The sequence below is a fragment of the Bufo bufo genome, chromosome 3 (assembly GCF_905171765.1).
Source record: "Bufo bufo chromosome 3, aBufBuf1.1, whole genome shotgun sequence".
Lineage (NCBI taxonomy): Eukaryota > Metazoa > Chordata > Amphibia > Anura > Bufonidae > Bufo > Bufo bufo.
Genome location: NC_053391.1, coordinates 572,014,282 through 572,038,337, shown reverse-complemented (window position 1 = coordinate 572,038,337; position 24,056 = coordinate 572,014,282). Strand labels below are relative to the sequence as shown.

General features: G+C 43.9%; 1 protein-coding gene across 2 annotated transcripts in view; it reads left to right on the top strand.

Moving 5' to 3' along the window:
* The window catches only part of STAT6 (signal transducer and activator of transcription 6), a 294,170-nt gene that overhangs the window by 64,987 nt on the left and 205,127 nt on the right, over positions 1-24,056 (top strand). For both annotated transcript variants that reach the window (XM_040425717.1, XM_040425718.1), the window contains exon 2: positions 15,147-15,224. The gene's annotated coding sequence lies outside the window, so the exon portion shown is untranslated. The remainder of the gene's footprint in view (positions 1-15,146; positions 15,225-24,056) is intronic.

Genomic DNA, 24,056 nt, shown 5'->3' with positions numbered 1-24,056 from the left:
CAGGTGATAAAAACTTTACGGTTAAGAAAATACTTTTCTTTTTCTGTGGTCAAGGAGGACATTTTGTTAACGTATGTCCTTATGTTAAGCATCAAGGTAAAAAGGGAAAAAAAGTCCTAATGTGTCTAGTCCTCTTCTCTCTCTTGGTAGTGTAGATGGGGAAGTTGAGAATGTATTTTTGTCTTTTACCGGTAGTAACCGATTTCTCCTGCCTGCCAAGGTGGCACTAGATTCCAAAACTGTGGAAATGGAAGTATTTATTGACAGTGGGGCAGGGGTTAACTTAGTGGATGGCCAGTTTGTCTGTATGCATGGTTTGACAACAAGCGAATTAGACAAAAATATTTCTGTGTTTGCGATTGATTCCGTCCCTCTCTCTCAAAAGTGTCTGTCTCAAATGGTGCAGGACATTCGCCTATAGGTGGGAGATTCTCATATTGAATCCATTTCATGTTTTGTGCTGGAGGATCTGCCTGCTCCTCTGGTGTTAGTTTTACCATGGTTAACCAAATATAACCCTACTATCGATTGGCAAGAGAGACAGATTCTCGATTGGAGTGATTTCTGCCTTGATAAATGTCTTAGCACGTCGGTTTCTGTTGTAACTACTAAAATGTTACCTCCTTTCCTTTCAGATTTTTCTGATGTATTCTCTAATGGTGGAGACCAAGAGTTGCCTCCACATCAGGAGTATGTTTGCCCCGTCAACCTTATTCCCGGAGCTAGATTGCCAAAGTCTTGGTTGTATAATCTTTCTGAACCCAAAAGAGTAGCCATGCGAGAGTATATCACCGAGAGTTTGGCTAAAGGTCATATTAGACCATCAAAATCACCAATGGCGGCGGGGTTCTTCTTTGCTAAAAAAAAGGATGGAACTCTTAGGCCATGTTTAGACTTCCATGAGCTCAATCGCATCACTATCCGTGATCCCTATCCCCTTCCTTTGATCCCAGATTTATTTCATCAGATTGTCGGCGCCAAGGTGTTCTCGAAGTTGGATTTGAGGGGGGCACATAATTTGATAAGAGTCAAGGAAGGGGACGAATGGAAAACGACCTTTAATACTCCTGAGGGTCATTTTGAGAATCTGGTCATGCCTTTTAGTTTGTCCAATGCTCCTGCCGATTTTCAACACTTCATCAATGATATCTTTCATCATCTGGTGGGCAGGTTTGTGGTGGTTTATCTGAATGATATTTAAATTTTTTCCCCTGATATGGAGACGCATAAGGATCATGTGAGATAGGTCTTACAGATCCTAAGAGAGAATAAATTGTATGCCAAAATGGAGAAGTGTGTATTTGCGGTCCCTGATGTGCAATTCCTGGGTTACCTACTCTCATCTTTGGGTTTTCGTATAGATACAGAAAAAGTCTGTGCTGAGTTGGACTGAGATCAACCCGAAGATCTGAAGCGATTTTTGGGGTTCACCAACTACTACCGTAAATTTATCTTGAATTACTCAACTGTTGTTAAACCATTAACTGATATGACTGGTCTGAAGAAACATTGCATGCTTTTTCAGCAATAAAGGAATGTTTTGCTTTTGCTCCTATTCTGGTGCAACCGGATGTGTCACCATTTATTGTGGAAGTTGACGCATCAGAGGTAGGGGTTGGAGCAGTCTTGTCGCAGGGTTCTTCTCCTAGCAAATGGTGCCCTTGTGCTTTTTTCTCTAAAAAACTCTCTTCTGCTAAAAGAAATTATGATTTCGGTAATAGAGAGTTGTTAGCCATTAAATTGTTTTTTACTAGATTTAATTTCATTGTCACATATCGCCCTGGGATTAAAAACGTCAAACAGGATGCCTTGTCGCGTAGCTTTCCCGGGGGTGGTGATTCGTAGGATCCTGCTCCGATATTGGCTAATGGGGTGGTTGTATCCGCCATTTATCCTGAACTTGAGACAGAGTGTTGGAGGCCCAGGGAGAGACACCCGATTCCTGTCCTCCAGGGAAGTTGTTTGTCCCTTCGGAACTACGACACAAGGTGTTTAAGGAACATCACGATACTGCTCTTACAGGACACCCTGGGAGCAGATCCACTGTGGATCTCATTTCTTGAAGATTCTGGTGGCCAGGGATACGTAAATGTGTTGAGGGCTATGTGGCAGCTTATGAGACTTGTGCACGTGCTAAGGTGACTCATACTTAGCTTTCAGGATCTCTACTTCCCTTGTCTATCCCATCCCGACCCTGGACTCATTTGTCCATGGACTTTATCACAGATTTGCCTAATTCTTCTGGGAAAACTGTGATTCTAGTGGTTGTTGACTGCTTCAGCAAGATGGCGCATTTTATACCATTATTAAGTTTACCTAATGCCAAAACTCTCACTCAAGTGTTTGTCAATAAGATCGTGAAACTACACAGCATTCCCTCTGATGTGGTGTCTGATAGAGGGACTCAATTTGTTTACAGATTCTGGAAGGTGTTCTGTACTCATCTGGGGGTCCAATTGTCTTTCTATTCGGCCTTTCATCCTCAGTCGAACGGGCAGACTGAACGCACTAACCAGAATCTGGAGACTTATTTGAGATGTTTTGTCTCTGAGAATCAAGAGGAGTGGTCTTCATTTTTGTTGTTGGCCGAGTTTGCCATAAATAACCGTAGACAGGAGTCCACTGATAAGTCACAGTTTCTTGGTGCATATGGGTTCTATCTGCAGTTTGGCACATTTTCTGGTACTGAGACGTCTGGTATACCTGAAGAGGAAAAATTCTCCTCTTCGTTGTCATCTATTTGGCGGAAGATTCAAAACAATTTAAAATAAAATGGGCAAAAAGTATAAACGTATGGCTGACAAGAGACGTGTGAGTGGTCCGGACCTGAGAGTGGCTATCCACAAGAAACATTAAGTGAAAGGTACACTTTTGGAAGTTGGGACCTAGGTTTATTGGGCCATACAAGATCTCTGCCGTTATTAATCCGCCCCACTTGTTTACTTGAGAGACATTATATGTCTTTTAATACTGTGGAAACTTTAAACATTTTTATTGAGCTGCAAAAGTTTTTTTGTGGATTACAAACTGCATGGGAATAACATACAAGAACCCCTCTGCAGAATCACATTGTTAAAAGTACTTAAAATGGCCACTGGAAAACTTCTTGGAATATTTGCTGCACCATTAATTGTAGAGATACGCCCTATAGAGCGGGAACATTGTGTTACACCCCCTCCAAAGCGGGAAAAGTAAAGCCAAGCCTATTATGCAAAAGAACCTAATCTACATTGCTTTGCTTACACTATTACTGATATTGAGAGGCCGACGCTGTCCCCCTCCTGTAAGCAAATGGACCTAGGCGGCGAGACAGTCAGATCAGAGCATGACGTGCGTGCGCTCGCTGAGGAGACGCGAGAATAGGCTGAGCAGAGAGAAAGAGACAGCATGGCAGAAAACTGGCTACCGACTACCACTGAACAAGCACCGGAGGGAAGTGCGGACCTCACGCCGGAGGCAGCGTTAAAGAAAGAGGTGGAGATGCCCCTTACTGCACCCCTCATGGTTGTCTAGCCTATTCCAATTGCAACCCATGGCGAGAAGGAGCTGCAGGCCCGCATCCAGGAGGTGTGGGAGCGCTACTGGAGAGAGCAGGGTGTGGATTTTCCACCTCAACCACCCCGCACCCCAGGTCAGTCGGCCACAACATCCCTTGAAATTCCCACTAAAGCCAAAATGGGTACAGATAGGACCGAGTCTCCCCTGCCTTATCCCTCATTGCTGCCGCTAGTGGTGGGTATTTGCCAGCCACATCCTATGCCGCATTATGGTACAAACTATCAGCCAAGATTAAAACAGCCCCGACTGACGTAGACCCATATATGTAAAAAGTACAATGAGGATATCACTCGCAAGCTAATGGAGGAGCCCTTGGAGCATACCCCAGTTCTAGTAAGGAAACAAGGTCGGGTCCTCTCTTTCTGTAAGACACGTGGATTTGGATTCATCCGTGACCTTGAAGAAAACAGGGACTATTATGTTAATCTCCGTTCCCTGAAAAGGAAAGAGCTCCCTAGTTGGCTCCACAGTCTTTATCCTGATGAAATAGTGAAGTTCACCCCCGCGGAATGTACCCGTGGACCTTATGCCACGGCCGTTACTCGGCCTAGACCGCAGTCAGAGTTCTGGAAACTGGAAAAGGCTCCTGAGTATGAAGAGGAGGAGGAACTTGAGATGCCCTGCACCCCTGTGAGGTCAGTTACTAAATATGTGCCACTTGCCGTCCCCAGTCAGTGTCAATATGCCACGGGATTTGATGGCACAAATATTCTTTGGCAGCCAGCTATTGCCACCAGAGATCCTGAGGATTGTACCAGGCCAAAACCACAGCAGAGACGCGCCCAAACACCACTGGGACCCAAGAATGATAATCTCACAGGTCCAGAGTACCTACAGCGTCTCAGGCAGCTAACAATCCAGCGTTGCCAAGAGACATAATGCCTCCAGAGTTTTCTGATAATGCAGTGCAAAAACCAACAGCGTTAGTTCTTCCTGCTGCTACTGAAGAAAAGTCAACTGTTGAAGAAGTACCCATTTCTGGGCTGGAACCCATTTCTGAAAAGCTGCCATGCAAGCCTTCCTACATACCAGCGTGCCTGAATGAGCCATCATCGGATGAGTGGGATTCTGGAAGCCCCCTTGACACAGATATACCCAGCTTTCCAGATCCATACACCTAAATAGGCCGGTTGGCCAATATTAAAATATAGCCAGAGACATTGTTATCAGAGGAACTCTTATGTTCTACAGTTTCAGTGGCAGTGTCCTCTAAGCAACTTCAGAGCCCTCTGACCTTTTGAAGGACTCTACTATGGACTCCACAATTCAGAAAAATCCCAAATTGTGCCCTTTTGCACCATTTTTATTCCCTTTTTACCCCCTTCTCAGGTTGTCTGGGACTTTAAAAACCAAAAAGTTTTTGCAACGTTCAAAGAAATGTACCCAGAAAGACTTTTCTGTGCCTTAAAAACTTTTACACCTGACCTTAACCTATTGAATTACAAATTATTTATACCCCAAATCAGGGATGGACTTTTTCTCAGGGCTATGCCATGGACTGTATTGTCTCTATGTGAGATCACCGCCCATTTTTGTCACCGTCAAGCACCAAACATTACAACAGCCAATTTTCCTTTTTGCGTCAAAGGAAACCAAGAAAAGAAAATGTATATCTGATGATGCCTAGGATGTATTTTTATGCATAACCCTTTATTTACAGGAGGTTATCGAAGTGCCATAATAGTATGCACATTTGTGTTTGCGGCGTATGTTTTATATATTTCAGGTGACAGTGTAGAGATCCACAGCGTCCAGCAAGTCAAACGTCGAGGATGACTAATCTTTAAGCAGTGGGTTATGCAGTGTCCCACTCATGTGCTATATGTGGATATTTAATGTATTAAATGTATTGTATTTTCCTAATATAAGGCTGGCATTGTCATTACATCTATTCGCCCCTAGGTGGTGCTGGCGCCACATATTATCTATAGCTTGGGGTGTGTTTAGAACAGGAAGTGAATTCAGTTAGTTCAGAGTGTAGCAGGAGAGAGAGAAGAAGGAAGTTAATGGAAGAGGAGAACTGGCAAGTTCCACAATGTAGCTGCCTTTCTTTCCTCTGGGCCCTGATCAAGCCTGGAGATGACAGACCAAGGAGTCACAGCAGCCCAGCACAAGACAGTAAGTCTATGTATGAAAATAAAGGCAGTCTAGTAAAGATTAGAGCTGAATCTAGCCAAGGGTCTTCACCAGCACAAGTGACCAGGAAGAACTTAAAAAGTACCTGAACACAACTGAATTAGTTCGCAGAATTGTCCTTTTTCACTAAATGCCTTCTAGGAACATAGTGAACCTGAATACTTCAGGAGAGCATCCTGCATTAAATAATATAACAGAGAGTTTTCCTGTCACAAGGGAGAACGTCCTTATTGGATTGCAAGATAAATAGTAAATAATTATATTCAGTACCTGAGTGCTAGAAAGTGGACTTAGTGCAAAACTATTTAAACAAGAATTGTCATTCTGACTGTAAAGTAACAGTATTAAGAGACCTCCTCAACTGACAATTGCCACACCTATATTAAGGAATTACAGCTAAAGTAACATCTGGATTATTACCATTGATATATTGATGAACTGTACCAACTGTCCTGAGACCATTAATTCAGTAAATGTTCAACTGTTTTACAACAACTAACTCCTCATCCTTTCTACTACTCTCAACATTTGCACCTTATGGTGCTGGCGTCACAAACACAGGGGCCCAGCCACTAAAGCACCTTAAACACCTATAACATCAAGGGCACCTCAACTTCCATCTGACTGGTGTTCCCTGCAGTAGAGAGTGCCCCGGAGGATTTAGTGCTGTCTTCCCATCCACTGCACTGCCAACCCAGGGAGGCTCTGCTAACTGTTAGTAAATGAACTACTACCCCCATCGGCCCACCGTAGCTTCACATGTTTTCCCTGCGGTCCGGCTCACTGCAGAGAGGAACGGAAGTACCGGAACGTGAGCCACGTGGACCGAATCCAGCAGTGGGGACCAGGTGAGTATCATCAAGTGTGCAGGTCTGCCATGTCTGGAGGTCTGCCATGAATTACCATTTTAGTCTATGGGAGATTCACTATGTTCCTATGAGCCATAACGAATGAACGGTGGCTCTAATCTCAATGTCTTGGAGCTGTTCGGGCCCCAGGAATGTATCGCTCCCGGGGAAAAGCCTTTTAGATGCCATGGTGTCACGGAAGGTGTACAGCAAACTAGAAGACACAAAAGGAAGATCCGGCTGACTGGATCCAAAACTAAGGAACCAAAGGGATAGCCCTGCAACAGACCTGGCTCTCTCCCTAACTGCTCAGCCTATGCAAAATTCTCAATGGTAGAAGATCGCATATCCTCGTACCTCGACTGGGTGTGGGGTGTTGGACTCCCACCAATAAGCTAGTGATGACCTACCCTGGGGATAGGCCAACACTTAGGAAAAGCAGGACTACCCCTTTAATTGAATAGGCTGCATTTATTTATTCTCTGTATGAAATATGAGGATAGGGTACATAGCCACATACAGTAGATCTGTGAGAGCCACATTACAGATCTCTACATGTCTGTGCTTATACATTTATAAAAACTTGTGCCAAATGTAATTAATCTCATTATTACAAGTGATGGGGTAATGTGCTGATATTATCAGCACATAGATATATCCAGACATAAATTAATCAAGTGTGAAAACAATCATTCCATTGTGTGCGGATGAGGTTTATTCAGCTTGTCTCCACTAGTTTATGCACGAGACCCAATGCCACCGCTGGGACCCGCACCTATCTCCTAAACACAGCTGGCAAAGTGAAGGAGGGTGCACCACGCATGCACAGCTGCCCTCCGTTCATATCTATGGGACTGCCGAAAATAGCCAAGTCCTGGCTCGGCTATTTCTATCGGCCCCTTAGAAGTGAATGGAAGCATTGCCCACGCAAGCACAGTCCGCTCCTATTCATTTCCATGGGGAGTCTCAGAATAGCCGAGCACACCCCTTGGCTGTTTTCAGTGGGTTAATAGGAACGCTTGGTGGTGGCCGGACCCGCTACTGTCGGCCACCACTTTGCCGGCTTCATTTTTGACCCGCACCTATCATACGATGGGGGCATACCCTACCGATATGCCCCAATTGTCTGAGATGGGAAAACCCCTTTAAGCCTAAAGGTTGTACTACAGCAGCCCATTGTCAGGCAGATCATCGCTGTTTAACGTTCATAGGAGCGCTCGTTAGCGATAATCTACCTGTGTAATACAGCAGCCGATTATCCGATGAAAATCGTCACTTGCTGGTGGCAGATCGTGCTGTCTAATCATGATCTGCTGCCTGCAAACAATGACTCAGTATGGGGATGAGAGAGCGCATTAGCGATCGCTTCCTTCCCAACAATTGCCTGCAAAATCTGTTCATGTAACACAGCCCTTATTCAGTGTTTTGGTCAGTGATTCGATTATTGTCAGTTTTTTTTAATAGTGTCTTTTTATTGAAATATCAGAGAACATACAACAGCTCCAAAGACCATAAAACAGACAGTCAAACCAGTACATTAAGTCTAGTGTGTCGATTGAGCAGCATCAATATCGCAGTACAAAATTACGTGTACAAGAAGAAAAAAAAGAAAAAAAGAGACCACCACTCAGAATAAATGAAATCAAGATATCGGTAATTAAAAGTAAAATGTACATAATAAATCCATTGACACACACAGACATTCACTCTCCCACAGGGCCGAGACATATATACCTGCATCTCAAGGTAGCACAGTTTGAACGTTAGGCCTCATGCATACAAACGTATTTTCTTTCCATGTCCGTTCTGGGTTTTTTGTGGACCGTATACGGAATCATTCATTTGAATGGGTCCGCAAAAAAAAACGGAAGTTACTCCATGTGCATTCCGTTTCCGTGTGTCCGTATTTCCGTTCCGTTAAAAAATAGATGTCCTATTATTGTTTGCGTTACGGACAAGGATAGTACTATTCTATTAGGGGGCAGCTGTTCTGTTGCGCAAAATATGGAATGCACATGGAAATCATCCGTATTTTTTGCGGATCTGTTTTTTGCGGATCGCAAAATACATACGGTCGTGTGCATGAGACCATAATCCAACGGTGCCATATTTTAAGAAAATGGTCAGGGGATCCTCTATGTTCATTGTGGGGATTCTCTCTGGTAGTTAGGACTAGCGGATGCAGTATAGAGGCAAAGTACAAAGTTCTTGAATCAAACAGCAGTGTTTATTCACACATTGGTGTATAACAAAATGCAGATAAGGTGTTTCACAAAACGAAGGTGGCTTGGTGTTTGTTCACACACAAGGAAAGTCCATAAACAATAAAAAGTCACCTTTTCTCCTGGGTGTTAATTTACACCCTGTTAGCAGTTAAGCCTCATCAAGTCGATAGGCGGTCTGATTCCTCCAGCCCGGCTCAAACCTTTAATCCCAGCACAGCCCTCAGTTCACAGCACACAGACTCCTGAGCTCCACTGTCATAGGGAGGTAAATCCACCACACCTGGCAGTGCTGGCTGGTTTATATGCCTGGCAAAACCCGGCCTGGAACATGGGGAGTAGTCACCCACCCAGCACTTTGACTACTCCCAGTAAGAGCCGTCCCAGATCAGCTATGACAGCCATGCTAAATCTCAAGGTGTCAAATAGCAATAGCTGCTGCTGACACTTAAAATACCGGCTCTTACCTGTACTTCACCGAGGCCAGGAACCTCTGTGACACATACTTTCCATCCACAATGATTCCAGGTACCTTTTTACATCGTACGCAAGCTTATATAGTTCTAGATCAGAGTTAACTAATTGTATCCAATGTTGCAAAGTGGAAGTTTTGGGGGTCTTCCAATTCAGAAGGATAGCTTTCCTTGCATAGAACAAGAGCAACCTGTATAGTCGTCCACCATACTCAGGGGGGATAACATAATTGACTAGTCCTAAAAGACTTGTTGACGGAGTGCAAACATCTGGGAAGCCAAGTTCTGCATTTATATAAGTATGAATCTCTTTCCATAAGCTTTGAATAATCGCACACTGCCAAACCATATGCAAGAAACAGCCATTCTCATATCCGCATCTCGTACATTATGGACTAGGCAGTTTGTACATCTTAAACAATCTACCCGGTGTATAGTATACGCTATGTAGCCATTTCACCTGAATAAGTTGATCTCTAGCGCTAACAACTGTGGATCTCCACGTGTGGCTAAGTTCTCTCACATGTGTGGTCTCTAGATCGTCTATATCACGCCTCCACTTAGGGCTCATTCACACGGCCGTTGCTGTTATGCGGCCCACATGCGGCGGGTCCGCAATACACGGGGCACCGGCCGTGTGCATTCCGCATCAGGGATGCGGACCTATTCACTTTAATGGGTCCACAAATCTGGAGATGCGGTATGGAACGGAAGCACGGAACGGGACCCTGGGTTCCATTCCGTGCCTCCGAACTTGCTCTATCTTTTTGCGGAACGGACGGATCGCGAGTCGCGACCCCATTCAAGTGAATGGGGTCACAATCCGCATGCGGCAGCCCCACGGTCGGTGCCCTTGCATTGCAGATCGCACGGGCACAGAAGGGCAACGGTGGTGTGAACAAGCCCTTAATCAGAGACTTGTCAAGTGGAGAGTCTTGCTCAGCTAGTAATGACGCATATAAGGTCGAAACCGGTTTGGTCAACTGAGCCCTCCTTACCACCGCCTCAATAGGGCCACATTCCAGTCTCAACGGGGCTTTACCAAATTGAGCATGACAAGCATTTCTAAGCTGAAAATACCTGTATAAGCAGTGCTGGGGCAGTTTAAATTCCTCTTTCAGACTGCTAAAAGACCTGAAAAGAAGCCTGTCATACAGTTGTGTAAGGTATCGCAATCCTCTCTGGGGTCAAAATTCTAAATCTGCCAGTGAAAATAATTCTGGCAAAACCCTATTTCTCCATAGTGGTAAATATGGCGACCAGCTCTCTCCAGTCTCTTTAACTATATGGACATTCACCCATTTAATGCAAATTGCCACTGTAGCAGCCATCATCAGGGTATAATATTTTGTAGAGCCATCCCCCTTCCTATATACTAGGTTTGTCAGAGCCTCATAAGAACCCACTAAAGCAGCTTCCAACACTACTGCTGGATTGCTTGTGTCAGCTCTAATCCACCACGCTACATATCTCAGCTGCAGAGCCGCATAGTACCTAGAGAGGTTAGGCAGCGCTAGACATCCCCCCCCCCCCCCCCCGTGTATAAGGTGCCTGAAGGGTCCGTCTCGCTATTCTGGGACATGACTTGCGCCACAAAAAGGGAGTAAATACTCTGTCCATGCAGACAAAATGTTTCTTAGGTAGCGCTACAGGAGCTGTTCTATAAAGATATAATAGTTTTGGCAAGAGAACCATCTTTATAATGTTAATACGACCTATCAGAGTTAGTGGCAGGTTCTCCCATGCTACAATTTTCTTAGTGATATATTGCATGGTGGGAATACTTTGCAACCTCCCTATGGATATTGATCGCTAAATATTTTAAACTGCTCTACTACTTAAAGTTTGGATTGCTGTGAAAGGTGGATTGGATCAAAATCATTGATTTAAGCAAAGACTCGACTTCGCCCAGTTCACCCGGAGACCCGAGAAACTACCAAATTTGTCTACAGTATCTAAGAGTGCATCTAAGGAATTCCCTGGGTTCGCTAAGTATACCAACATGTCATCTGCATATAAAGAAAGTTTTTCTGTGATGCCAGCCACCTCCCAACCTTCTATATACGAGTTGGAAGAAATATGTATGGATAAGGGCTCCATTATCAACGCAAACAGTAAGGGGGAAAGGGGGCAGGCTGGTCTGGTGCCCATTCCCAGGGGGAAGGAGTTTGAAACATATCCATTTACTTTGACCCTCGCTGTGTGGGACCTATAGAGCAGCTGTAACCAGGAGGTAGTCGTGCTCGAATGCATAATCAAAAAGTCTGGTACTGTGCTCTTAAGAGAATAGCTTGTACCATTCAGCCGGAAAGCTGTCCAGTCCCGGAGACTTCCATGTTGCTAAGGATCCAATAGCTAGTTCGATCTCAGACTCTGTGATGTGTGCTGCCAAGGCACCCTTATCTTCGCGTGTAAGTGTAGGAAGATTAATCCCAGCCAAAAAACAGGATATATCCCCTCGAGAACATGTAATTTTTGAAGTATATAAATCAGCTTAATAGGAAGCAAATTGATGACACACAAATCGAGGCTCTATTAACAATACACCTTGGTCAGACATAACTCTAGCAACCACCGTTTGGGGGGCTTCCAATCGAGCCAAATACGCTAAAGCCCTACCATTCTTATCCCCATCTTAGAAAATAGCTGGCCTCTGAGCCAGGAGTTTCTTTTGAGTATAGTCAGTAAGATGTAGGCAGTGTAGGCGTTGTGCTTCAAGCCAATCGCTCTGCTTCCCACTACTCGGGTCCTTTGAAAACTCTTGCTCCCTGTCCACCACCACTGTCTCTAGCTTAGTCCCTTTTATGCCTAGTTCCTTCCTATATGATGATATCGCATGGATTAACGCCCCCCCTCATCACTGATTTAAAGGCATCCCATTCTAGCAGAGGGTTCAAAGACCCCTCATTCTCTTTCCAGTAGTGTTACATAGCCTCATGACAGCCACTCTCCACTGGTAAAACATCAAGCCACATTGGATTCAAGCGCTACTACCTATCGGGGGGAAGGGGGGCAATGGCTGGGATAAAATCAGAAGAAGGGGGGCATAATTCTAAATACCCCTAGGTAAATAATCACTAGTACTGAAGGTAGCAAATCTCTACAGACAAAGGCTAGATCTATACGGGACAAAGAACCTGTGGAGGCCAAGTAGCATGAGAATTGTGTATCAGTAAGATGAATATGACGCCATGTCTCTATTAGACCATGGGCTTCCACCCAATGTAAAAGAGACTTGTTATAAGAAGCCTTGGTGCTTGCAGAAATCCATGTGCTTGCTGCCCCATTCAAGTGAATGGAACTGATTTTCAGTCGTGGAATTTTCTGCCGCAAACTCTGCCACGTGTGAAGGCACCCTTACACTTCTTAGGAAAGCTACTCCAGTTTTTTTTTTTTTTCTTTTAAGGCCACCCTCTACTCTGGTTAACTTTGCAAAATGCCAGAAGTCACAATTCTTTTTGTGCAAGTATGCCCAAAAAGTCACAAAAGCCCTATTTAGTGACTTTTTGAAGACAGAATTCTGGTGTAATTCTGTGTCTGGTGTCTTTGTAAAGGGATACATTGAATTATGTTTTTCGCCATTTGTTATATCTGCCCTTTAGACCTGGACTGATAGCAACCTGCTCGTAATGCCCTCTTCACACACTCCTTTCATTCTGCTTTTCAAAAGGCATGTAAAAAATGCTTCAGGGTGAATTTATCAAGCCCTGCACTCTAGAATTCTGACTCTTTGGACTTTTTAGGATCACTTTTTTTCATTTTTATACAACTCAGGGTGGGTTCATACTAGCGTTAGGGATTCCGTTATGGCTTTCTGTTCTAACATGGTTATAATGGAAAATAGCGGAATACCTAGACAAAATGCAAAACAGAGGCCTTTAAAAGGCGTTCCGTTTGCTTTCTGTCCTAATAGAAGTGTATGGGAAAGCATGTCAACAGGACTTTGTTTTCCGTCTTGCATAACGGGAGCCAGACGGATCCGTTTTGATTCCCATAGACTTCTATTAGGACGGAGAGCAAACGGAATGCCTTTTAAAGCCTTCCGTTTTACATTCCGTCATAATACAAGTCTATGGCCAGAAGAACGGATCCGTCCTCCCGTCTTATGGATTCCGTTATTTTCCGTTATAACCATGTTATAACAGAAAGCCATAACGGAATCCCTAACACTAGTGTGAACCTATGTTAATTAGTTTCACTCCAGATTTTAAAAAGTCGCAAAAAAGTCCCAAAGCCACTTCACTAGGGAGGATGAGGAAAACCAGAGTAACATTTCTATAAAAAAAGATAATATCAACTTTATTGCATATAAAAATATGAAGAAAAAAGGGCAAGATGGAAAAGGTATACAGAGAAGCGAAGGGCATTCCCTCAACTGGACAACCATGTATCACCACAGAGCTAGTACGCACTTTCCGGGTACCAGGTCATACGCTGTGTCTCACAACAGCCCAAGCTGTGTACCATAAAAGATGATACAATGTGTAAAACACCCCTGTAGGGGATTATACAACGTGGTACAGTTGTATCAAAAAATAATCCCTGGACATTTGTGAGATCCACAGCCTGCGCCCCTGGTAACCATAGACAACATGTATGTAAATAGCATGATAGTAATATATTCACAGCCTAGTCTATATCATAGGCCTAATATGGATACTGTATGTGGCAGCGTCTTAATACACACACCTAACCGGGGACGTACCTGAAGACATGATCTAGTCCAGGAGAGATGAGAAAGCCCTAAGCGCAAGACCTCGACACGAGTTTCACCTCAGCGGCTTCGTCAGAACAAAGTGTTAGATTTAAATATGAGTCAATTTTAACAAACATGTAATATTTTAACAAGCATGTAATATTTCATTAATTTGACGCAAAGTATGCTAGGACAGACTCAGGGAAAACTGACTTCAATTATTACTCTCATGATAAATTTCCCCCTTTTTGGTTGTGTTTTTTCTTACTATGTGACATTTTGTACTTTTGTTTTTTGCTAGCAATTTATAAGATGCTCGTGAAGAAAAAAAATGGGACAAAATGTCACACCTATGTATGCTGCCAAAAACCTCTGACCCCAAAACCGCTAAAAATGGCAACAATCACAAAAATCTAAGAATACCAAAGCATGATATGTTTTAAAAAGGTCATCTCATAAAAATATAGACGGACTCCTATCTATAATCCAGAACAGAAATCTGCTCTATAGGATTGGCTTCCGTTCTGGTGGACTTGAGCCATGCTTGTATTACATAGATGGCCATTCATCTGATAATCCACCATGTAATGCTACCATTCCTCTGCCCCCTAGCAGTTTGCCAGGGGTGCTAAAAGTGGGACTCAAGCTGATTAGCTTATCTCTATGGTGGATGTACTTACCTTTTTTAAGTGCCCTTAGTCTACTTTAATATTTGATATTCAGATCACTTTTCCCTTACACTGCAATTAATTACCATTGCAGTGTATGGGAGATTCACTATGTTCCTATATAGCCTTGCCACCTGCAGGCCTCAATAAGAACTGCAGCTATAATAGGCTGGGTTTCTTCAGAGAGACCCAAGCTATGTCAGACAGTGAACGGCTTCCTCGATCTCCATGCAGGGAAGAAATTTGGCGCCAGGAGCGTTCCTGGGGAAAGCTGCCTCAGATGCTGTGGTCACAAATGATCTGAGACGTTATTGCCGATCACAGACTTTAGCTCCTGGTGTCTGCTGTTTAAAATGCCGGACTTCTGCCATACATGTACTGTATGTCAGCGGTCCTGAAGAGGTTCTGAAATTAAGAAGTATAGACCATTGAATCTATTTAGATTATGAAAAGCAGATGTTGTTCAATTGTGGACTTTCCGGTTATGGTTAATTCATTTTTATGTTTTATGAATTCGCTTTTGATATTAAAATATTTACTTTCAGGTTGTTTTAGAACCACCACCCACATCTGCCCAATATTAAGGGAAAGCTGGCGACTTATATTCTGAGAAACAACTACAAGTAAGTACTGCAACTCATCACGTTTATATGTATAAATACCAACTGAAAACTTCTGCCCTTGGGTGACTGATTTTGGGTTGTAAAGCAGTTCCTTTCGTTTGGTGGCAAGTCTATAATAATTATATATATATATATATATATATATATATATTCTCTATATTTAGCTTTTAAATGGTTTAGGCATTTATAAAGGTTTATTATGACATTATGAAGCACTTTATAATATAATATAATAATATAATATGATGCATGTGCAAACAAATGCAGAGGACGGGCGATCGCTATTTGTTTCATACTGTGGAGGTGATCTCTGTGTAAATGCAGTGCCACACCTCCACTGAACGAGCAGCCAACTGTCAGAATGGAACGCTTCCTTCCTGCCAATCTACTGCTCGTCTGACTGTGAAAATCCACCTTTACAGATTGAAAGAAGATCTCCAGTTACACCACAAACCTGCATAAGTCTGCTTTGAGATACTGCACATTCCAAAAAAGAATGTCTTATCTGATTTTTCTATCTTTCCACTTAGGCTACATGCACACGACCGTATGTGTTTTGCGGTCCGCAAATTGTGGATCCGCAAAAAAAAACCGATGACATTCCGTATGGCATCCGTTTTTTTGCGGATCCGTTTTTTTGCGGATCCATTGTAATAATGCCTATATTTGTCCGCAAACTACAAAAAAATAGGACATGTTCTATTTTTTTTGCGGAGCTACGGAACGGACATACTAATGCGGGCAGCACACGGTGTGCTGCCGCATTTTTTGCGGACCCATTGAAATTAATGGGTCTGCATCCTATCCGCAAAAAAAAATGGAACGGACACGGAAACAAACTACGTTTGTGTGCATGTAGCCTTAATCTGTGTTCAGATCTCATGTGTGATCTCCGCTCAGCATGTACGCTGGGTAAGGATCCCAATGCACACACTAGGCATATCCATAGGCTGCCACAAATTGTTAGACCTCTGTTGGGATGATATATGCATATTTTGGCATACCGCAAAAAGACTAGCCTATGCTATTCCATATCGGCGACGTATACCACTGGATGCCTATACAGTTGAAAATGTTGCAGAGCTAACTCAGCGTGGTGTAGACTAGGAGCTTTTCCTGATGTACAGACTTAATGGAAATCTTACAGTATGCCAAAGATATGGAAATAACCTTAAAAAAAATCCACATGAGAATATACAGAAGTCACGTATTTGCGGAATGGTCGCATTGATCATGATTTGCAGCCCCATAGAAATGAATAGATTCCTGTGCAATCTGCAAGTAATGCAGTAGATGCAGATCGAAAAGTGTCATGTGAATGCTCCCTTAGGGCTCATTCACACGACCGTATGTATTTTGCGGTCCGCAAAAAACAGATCCGAAAAAAATACGGATGACATCCGAGTGCATTCCGTATTTTGCGGAACGGAACAGCTGGCCCTTCATAGAACAGTACTCTCCTTGTCCGTAATGCGGACAATAATAGGACATGTTCTATTTTTTTGCGGAACGGAAATACGGACATATGGAAACGGAATGCACAGGGAGTAACTTCCGATTTTTCGCAGAACCGTTGAAATAAATGGTTCCGCATATGGTCCGCAAAAAGAGCGGAAACGGAAAAAATATATGGTCGTATGAATGAGCCCTTAGGCTGTGAGTAAAACCTCATGAACATGGCCTTATTACTGCTCAGTAAACCTTCCAGAGGTACTGAGCCATGACAGGGTAGCCCTAGACTTCTAAGGGGCTATACTTCCTATGCCTCCAATCCCATATGGAAATTCTCTTGACTTCTGTTTGGGTACAACAGGAAACAGACATGGCATGCTCCATCAGAAGCTGCACTATAGAATTAATCTCCCTGAACAGAAGGGAATCTCTCCATGCCACATCGAAGTGCCTCCTACTGTGTAGTACAGAGCCACAGGGGACTCCATGCACCACCATACACCTACTGCAGGGGATGGGGCTACATGGGAATTCCTATACAACAATTTTCTAATGTTTCATTGTTTCTCCCCATTTACCGTACGTAAATAGTAAAGAAAAAGTCAAACCTCCGGAACTGTGTACACCAGCATGAATAAAAATCTTCCAGGTCCTAAAAATCACAGCAATCACTACTGCAGTGTGTGCATGATAATTCCTAAAAGTGACCCTCACCAAGAGGGCAAATATATACAATAAAGGTGTCCTTTGGAAACTGTTAGGATATCATAGCTTAAACTGGATTGAAAAGAGCCGTCATCTACAGTACTTTATCTGTATACTGTACATAAAGGTCAGATAACACAGCTGCATGCATCTGTCCATAAGATCTGAGAGACTATTTGTAATAGTTCCGACGAGCCTAAACACCAAAAATATATACAGGCGTACAGCTCTGCTTAAATGTGACAGATTTCCCATGTACCAGGTACTGAGAGCGGTGGCTTGTCATCGGTAACCGAGCAGTGAGTCAAGTTATGGAGGACAGCCCAACTTCATGCCTTATTACTGGAGGAATCGGGAGAACCCCTGGCTGAACAATATATTATGACTTTGAATCCACAGAGATGTAGGAAGGATCCCAATATAGAGTCAAGTCTTCAATATGCCTAGCTTTAAACTGGTTTTCATTATATCTTTACGTTTTTTTAGGTATGAAAACTATGCGATAAAAAGTGATATAATCCATGGCAATCAAATGCCATTTATTTTATACAGTATTTATGCAGTACTTTTTTGGAACAATATTACTAGTCCATACTGCTCACACGATATCAACATTTAAAAAAAAATGGACTGGATACATCCGACTTACACAAGAAGTGGTTTACATACCTTGCATTCTTTTTAGTGATAGTCACTGTGATTATAGCTCTAAGTATTATAAGGTTTGCATGTGTCTGAACAGTTATAAAGGACAGAAGTTACATAATCAAGTGTTAGTAAAAGTTTTCATTAAAGGGTTTCTGTCACTAGAATTTTCAGTATTATACTGGCTGACATTAGGGATGTGCTAATGTCAGCTGCACCTAACTCTGCTATTCTAATGATTCTCCGTGCCCCCGTTACTGTAGAATTCCTACCTTTATAATATGCAAATTAGCCTCTAGTTGCACCTGCCCCTCGAGGCTCTGTTCGCCCACCTCTGCACCTAGAGGCTAATTTGCATATTATACAAGTAAGAATTCTGCAGTAACGGGGGCATGAATAATCCCAAGAATAGCAGAGTAAGGCCTCCTGCACACGGCCGTTTTTTTTTTCCCGTTTACTGGCCGTTTTTTGCGTTCCGTATACGGAACCATTCATTTCAATGGTTCCGCAAAAAAAACGGAATGTACTCCGTATGCATTCCGTTTCCGTATTTCCGTTTTTTCCGTTCCGTTTTAACATAGAACATGTCCTATTATTGCCCGCAAATCACGGTCCGTGGCTCCATTCAAGTCAATGGGTCCGCAAAAAAAACGGAACACATACGGAAATGCATTCGTATGTCTTCCGTTTCCGTTCTGTTTTTTGCTGAACCATCTATTGAAAATGTTATGCCCAGCCCAATTTTATCTATGTAATTACTGTATATGCCATACGGAAAAACAGAACGGAAAAACGGAACAGAAACGGAAACACAACGGAAACAAAAAACGGAACAACGGATCCGTGAAAAACGGACCGCAAAACACTGAAAAAGCCATACGGTCGTGTGCAATAGGCCTTAGGTGCAGCTGACATTAGCACATCGCTAATGTCAGCCAATTTAGGCTCCATTCACACGTCCGCAAAATTGGTCCGCATCCGTTACGCAATTTTGCGGAACGGGTGCGGACCTATTCATTTTCAATGGGGCCGGAATGTGCTGTCCGCATCCGCATTTATGGATCCGCACTTCCGCGCTTCCATTTCCACCAAAAAATAGAACATGTCCTATTCTTGTCCGCAATTGCAGACAAGATTAGGCATTTTCTATTATAGTGCCGCAAATTGCGGAATGCACATTGCCAGTGTCCGTGTTTTGTGGATCCGCAATTTGCGGATCCGCAGAACACTTACGGACGTGTGAATGGACCCTTGATAGTGACGGAAACCCTTTAAAGGGGTTTTCCTGTAGTTAGACATTGCTGGCCAATCCTTAGAGCAGGTAATCAATATCAGTTCTGTAGGGTCTGACCCCTACCAATCACCTATTTTGTGCAGCCACTGAAAGCACAAGGTTTTGTCCATTGTCTAGGGACCATGCCAGGGTGCTTCAACCCACTGAATGAATGAGATGAAGTACACCAGTGGCAGAAACTACACAGTCCTCATGCAGTGTCTGGAAATACACTGCAAAGCTACAAGCTACCCACCATAACCAAAGGATAGGAAGAATCTGGTGATCTCCGTAATGGAGACACCCCTCTGCTTGGTTTTCCTTCCCTGGAGGGATATCTGACTTTCACTGTGTTAAAGACCCATAACTGGGGCTCCACGGTGATTTTGCATATTAGTGTTTCCCGGGGAGCTTTGCACTTTGGATTGCTGTGTTGAGGCTCCACCAGAGCCGTTTCTGTATTTCTGAGGGGGCGGCATCCACACAGCAGTTACACACTGCTGGTGGATGCCACCATTGTTTCCTTTAATTTGATTGTGAGAGAGAAGCTAGCCTCCATATACGATCTTTGGGAACTACTTAAAGGGGTTCTCCGGAAGTTAAGAAAATGAAAATACTTAAATATTACTTTAGTATAATTATATTCCCAAATACATTTCATTCGTTTTAATGGCTCATGTTGTCTAGGGGGCAATCATTAGGAGAAATAAAATGGCCGTCATCCTATTAGTACAATCAAAACCTATCCTAATCACACAGCAGGAAAAGTTACTTTACAACACTGAGGTAAAGAATTGCTCATCTCATCTCTGCTCTACTTGTCAGGGATTATGATCCTGAATACAGATAATAAGATCTTCAGCTGAATCTCTGTAGGAATGAAGATCATGAGGAGACATAAAGTACAGAGATGAGGGACAAGACAGACGGTGGTAATGGAGACTGCATACAAGAGCTGCTGCTCATTATCTACACCCCCACCCTCCTCTCTGTACTTCATGTCTCCTAATAAACTCCATTCCTACAGAGATTCATCTGAAGATCATATTAAACTGTATTGAGCATCATAATCCCTGACAAGTAAGAGAGGAAGATGGCGCAGCTCTTTAACTTGTCCTCCTGTGTAATTAGGACAGGTTTTGCGTGGACTAGTAGGACGGCGGCCATTTTATTTCTCCTAATGATTGTTCCCCGGACAAAACGAGCCATTCTAACTAATGAAAGGTATTTGGCAATATATTTATAATGAAGTAATATTTAAGTATTTTCATTTTCTTAAAAAATTGATCTGTTACACCAAAACTGGTCTCGTCATTATACCGCACCACACTACAGTTTACTCCATCATTTGCGCGGCCTCTGGTAGTGCTAGGGAGGACAACCACCGTGAATTCACAACTCCCATCTGTACTACAATCTATCTACAATCTAAACTACCTATCCTCTCCACCTCCATACCAGGCATGCTGCAGACAGAGCTGTCCATCCACTGTATAATTTATGGTGCCAGCAGCTTTCCGAAACAGCTGAAGGGAAAGCAGCGCTCGTGCAAGTGCTAAATCAGCGCTTGTGCAAGTACTACCCTCTCTTCTCTGTTTATCTGCTGGCAAATCGCAACTGCACTGGTGAGCAGTGTGATTCGTACGAGCGCTGATTTCTCTTCAAACAGCTGAACAGTGGGGGTGCTGGGAGTCAGACCCTCTTCAATCTAATATTGATGACCAATCTTGAGTATTGGTCATCAATAGAAAGAAGCAGAAATGCCTAGGTATAATTCTTAAAATTAGTCAATTGGAATATACAAAATGAACAATACAGAAAAGACCCATTGTGGAAAAATTCTTTTATAATGTATAAGTGGGTAATATTACATTGAGATCTTGAGTTATCATCCTGTTTTTTATGCACTCTAAATTATTTCTTGCTTTTGCAGGTGCTGCTTGACATTGAGCACAGCTGCTTAGCTTACTTGTAACCAGAATACACAAATCTTTTTCTTGTTTTGTTGTCCCCATTTTTACCATTTAATGTTTATGTAGTAATACAATGACTGGGTCCCAGATGGAGATAATGGGGATCACTGTGTCACCAGGAACTGTAGTTGGTACTACATTAGTTCTGATCACTGGTGCTCTGAATCAACCTTGCAGGGTAAGGCCTCATGCACACGAACGTTTTTTTTCACGGTCCGCAAAAACAGGGTCCGTAGGTCCGTGATCCGTGACCGTTTTTTCGTCCGTGGGTCTTCCTTGATTTTTGGCGGATCCACGGACATGAAAAAAATGTCATTTTGGTGTCCGCCTGGCCGTGCGGAGCCAAACGGATCCGTCCTGAATTACAATGCAAGTCAATGGGGACGGATCCGTTTGACGTTGACACAATATGGTGCCATTTCAAACGGATCCGTCCCCATTGACTTTCAATGTAAAGTCCGGAGTCCCTTTTATACCATCAGATCGGAGTTTTCTCCAATCCGATGGTATATTTTAACTTGAAGCGTCCCCATCACCATGGGAACGCCTCTATGTTAGAATATACTGTCGGATATGAGTTAGATCGTGAAACCTCATTTCCGACAGTATATTCTAACACAGAGGCGTTCCCATGGTGATGGGGACGCTTCTAGTTAGAATATACTACAAACTGTGTACATGACTGCCCCCTGCTGCCTAGCAGCATCCGATCTCTTACAGGGGGCCGTGATCAGCACAATTAACCCCTCAGGTACCGCACCTGAAGGGGTTAATTGTACTATCATATCCCCCTGTAAGAGATCAGGGCTGCCAGGCAGCAGGGGGCAGACCCCCCCCCCCCCCCCCCCCAGTTTGAATATCATTGGTGGCCAGTGCGGCCCCCCCCCCCTTCCCCCATTGTAATAATTCGTTGGGGGCACAGTGTGCGCCCCCCCCCCCCCCTTCCTCCCTCTATTGTAATAAATCGTTGGTGGCAATCATTGGCCCCCCTCCCTCTATAGCATTAACAACATTGGTGGCCAGTGTGCGGCCTCCCATCTTGCGCCCCCCCCCCCCCCCCCCGATCATTGGTGGCAGCGGGTTACTAGCAATAGTACAAGATTCATACTTACCTGGGAGCTGTGATGTTCGTGTCCGGCCGGAGCTCCTCCTACTGGTAAGTGACGGTTCATTTAGCAATGCGCCGCACAGACCTGTCACTGTCACTTACCAGTAGGTGGAGCTCCCGGCCGGACACGAACATCGCAGCAGCAGGTAAGTATTAATCTTCTACTATTGTACTATTGCTAAGTAACCATGGCAACGAGGACTGTAGTAGCGTCCTGGTTGCCATGGTTACCGATCGGAGCCCCAGCGATTAAACTGGGACTCCGATCGGAACTCCGCTGCCACCAATGATGATGGGGGGCAGGGGGGGGGGGGGAGATGGGAGGCTGCACACTGGCCACCAACGTTGTTAATGCTATAGAGGGGGGGGGGCAATGGGGGGCGCACACTGTGCCACCAACGATTTATTACAATAGAGGGAGGAAGGGGGGGGGGGCGCACACTGTGCCACCAACGAATTATTACAATAGAGGGAGGGAGGGGGCGCACACTGTGCCACCAACGAATTATTACAATAGAGGGAGGGGGGGGGGGGGGGCCGCACTGGCCACCAATGATATTCAAACTGGGGAGGGGGGGAGGGTCTGCCCCCTGCTGCCTGGCAGCCCTGATCTCTTACAGGGGGATATGATAGTACAATTAACCCTTTCAGGTGCCGCACCTGAAGGGGTTAATTGTGCTGATCACGGCCCCCTGTAAGAGATCGGGTGCTGCCAGGCAGCAGGGGGCAGTCTTGTACACAGTTTGTAGTGTATTCTAACTAGAAGCGTCCCCATCACCATGGGAACGCTTCTGTGTTAGAATATACTGTCGGTTCTGAGTTTTCAGGAAGTGAAAACTCAGCTTTGAAAAAGCTTTATGCAGACGGATCTTCGGATCCGTCTGTATAAAAACTAAACTACGGCCACGGATCACGGACACGGATGCCAATCTTGTGTGCATCCGTGTTCTTTCACGGACCCATTGACTTGAATGGGTCCGTGAACCGTTGGCCGTGAAAAAAATAGGACAGGTCATATTTTTTTCACGGCCAGGAAACACGGATCACGGATGCGGCTGCAAAACGGTGCATTTTCCGATTTTTCCACGGACCCATTGAAAGTCAATGGGTCCGCGAAAAAAAACGGAAAACGGCACAACGGCCACGGGTGCACACAACGGTCGTGTGCATGAGGCCTAAGAGAGAGAATTGGATTGACGCAGCTGTTTTTTAGCCTTAGATGTGATGTTAATATGTTGCATTGTGACGTTATGTAGATACTTGGGCTCTTTGTTGAAAATCATGGTGCTAGCTGTAGGGGTACTGTGGTTCTCTAAAAGGATAAAGTACAGTATTCATAGTAACATAGTATATAGGGCCGAAAAAAGGCATTTGTCCATCCAGTTCAGCCTGTTATCCTGCAAGTTGATCCAGAGGAAGGCAAAAAAAAAACTGTGAGGTAGAAGCCAATTTTCTTCATTTTAGGGCTCATTCAGACGGCCGTATGCTATCCTCAAAAATGCGGATCCGTTTTTTTGCGGATTAGATACTGACCAATTCACTTCTATGGGGCCCTTTTCTATTCCACGGTTCCGCAAAACAAATGAAACATGTCCTATACTTGTCCGTGAAAATCAGGAGATGGCCCCATTGAAGTCTATGGGTCCGCAAAAATACTGAATGCTATCCGTTTTTTT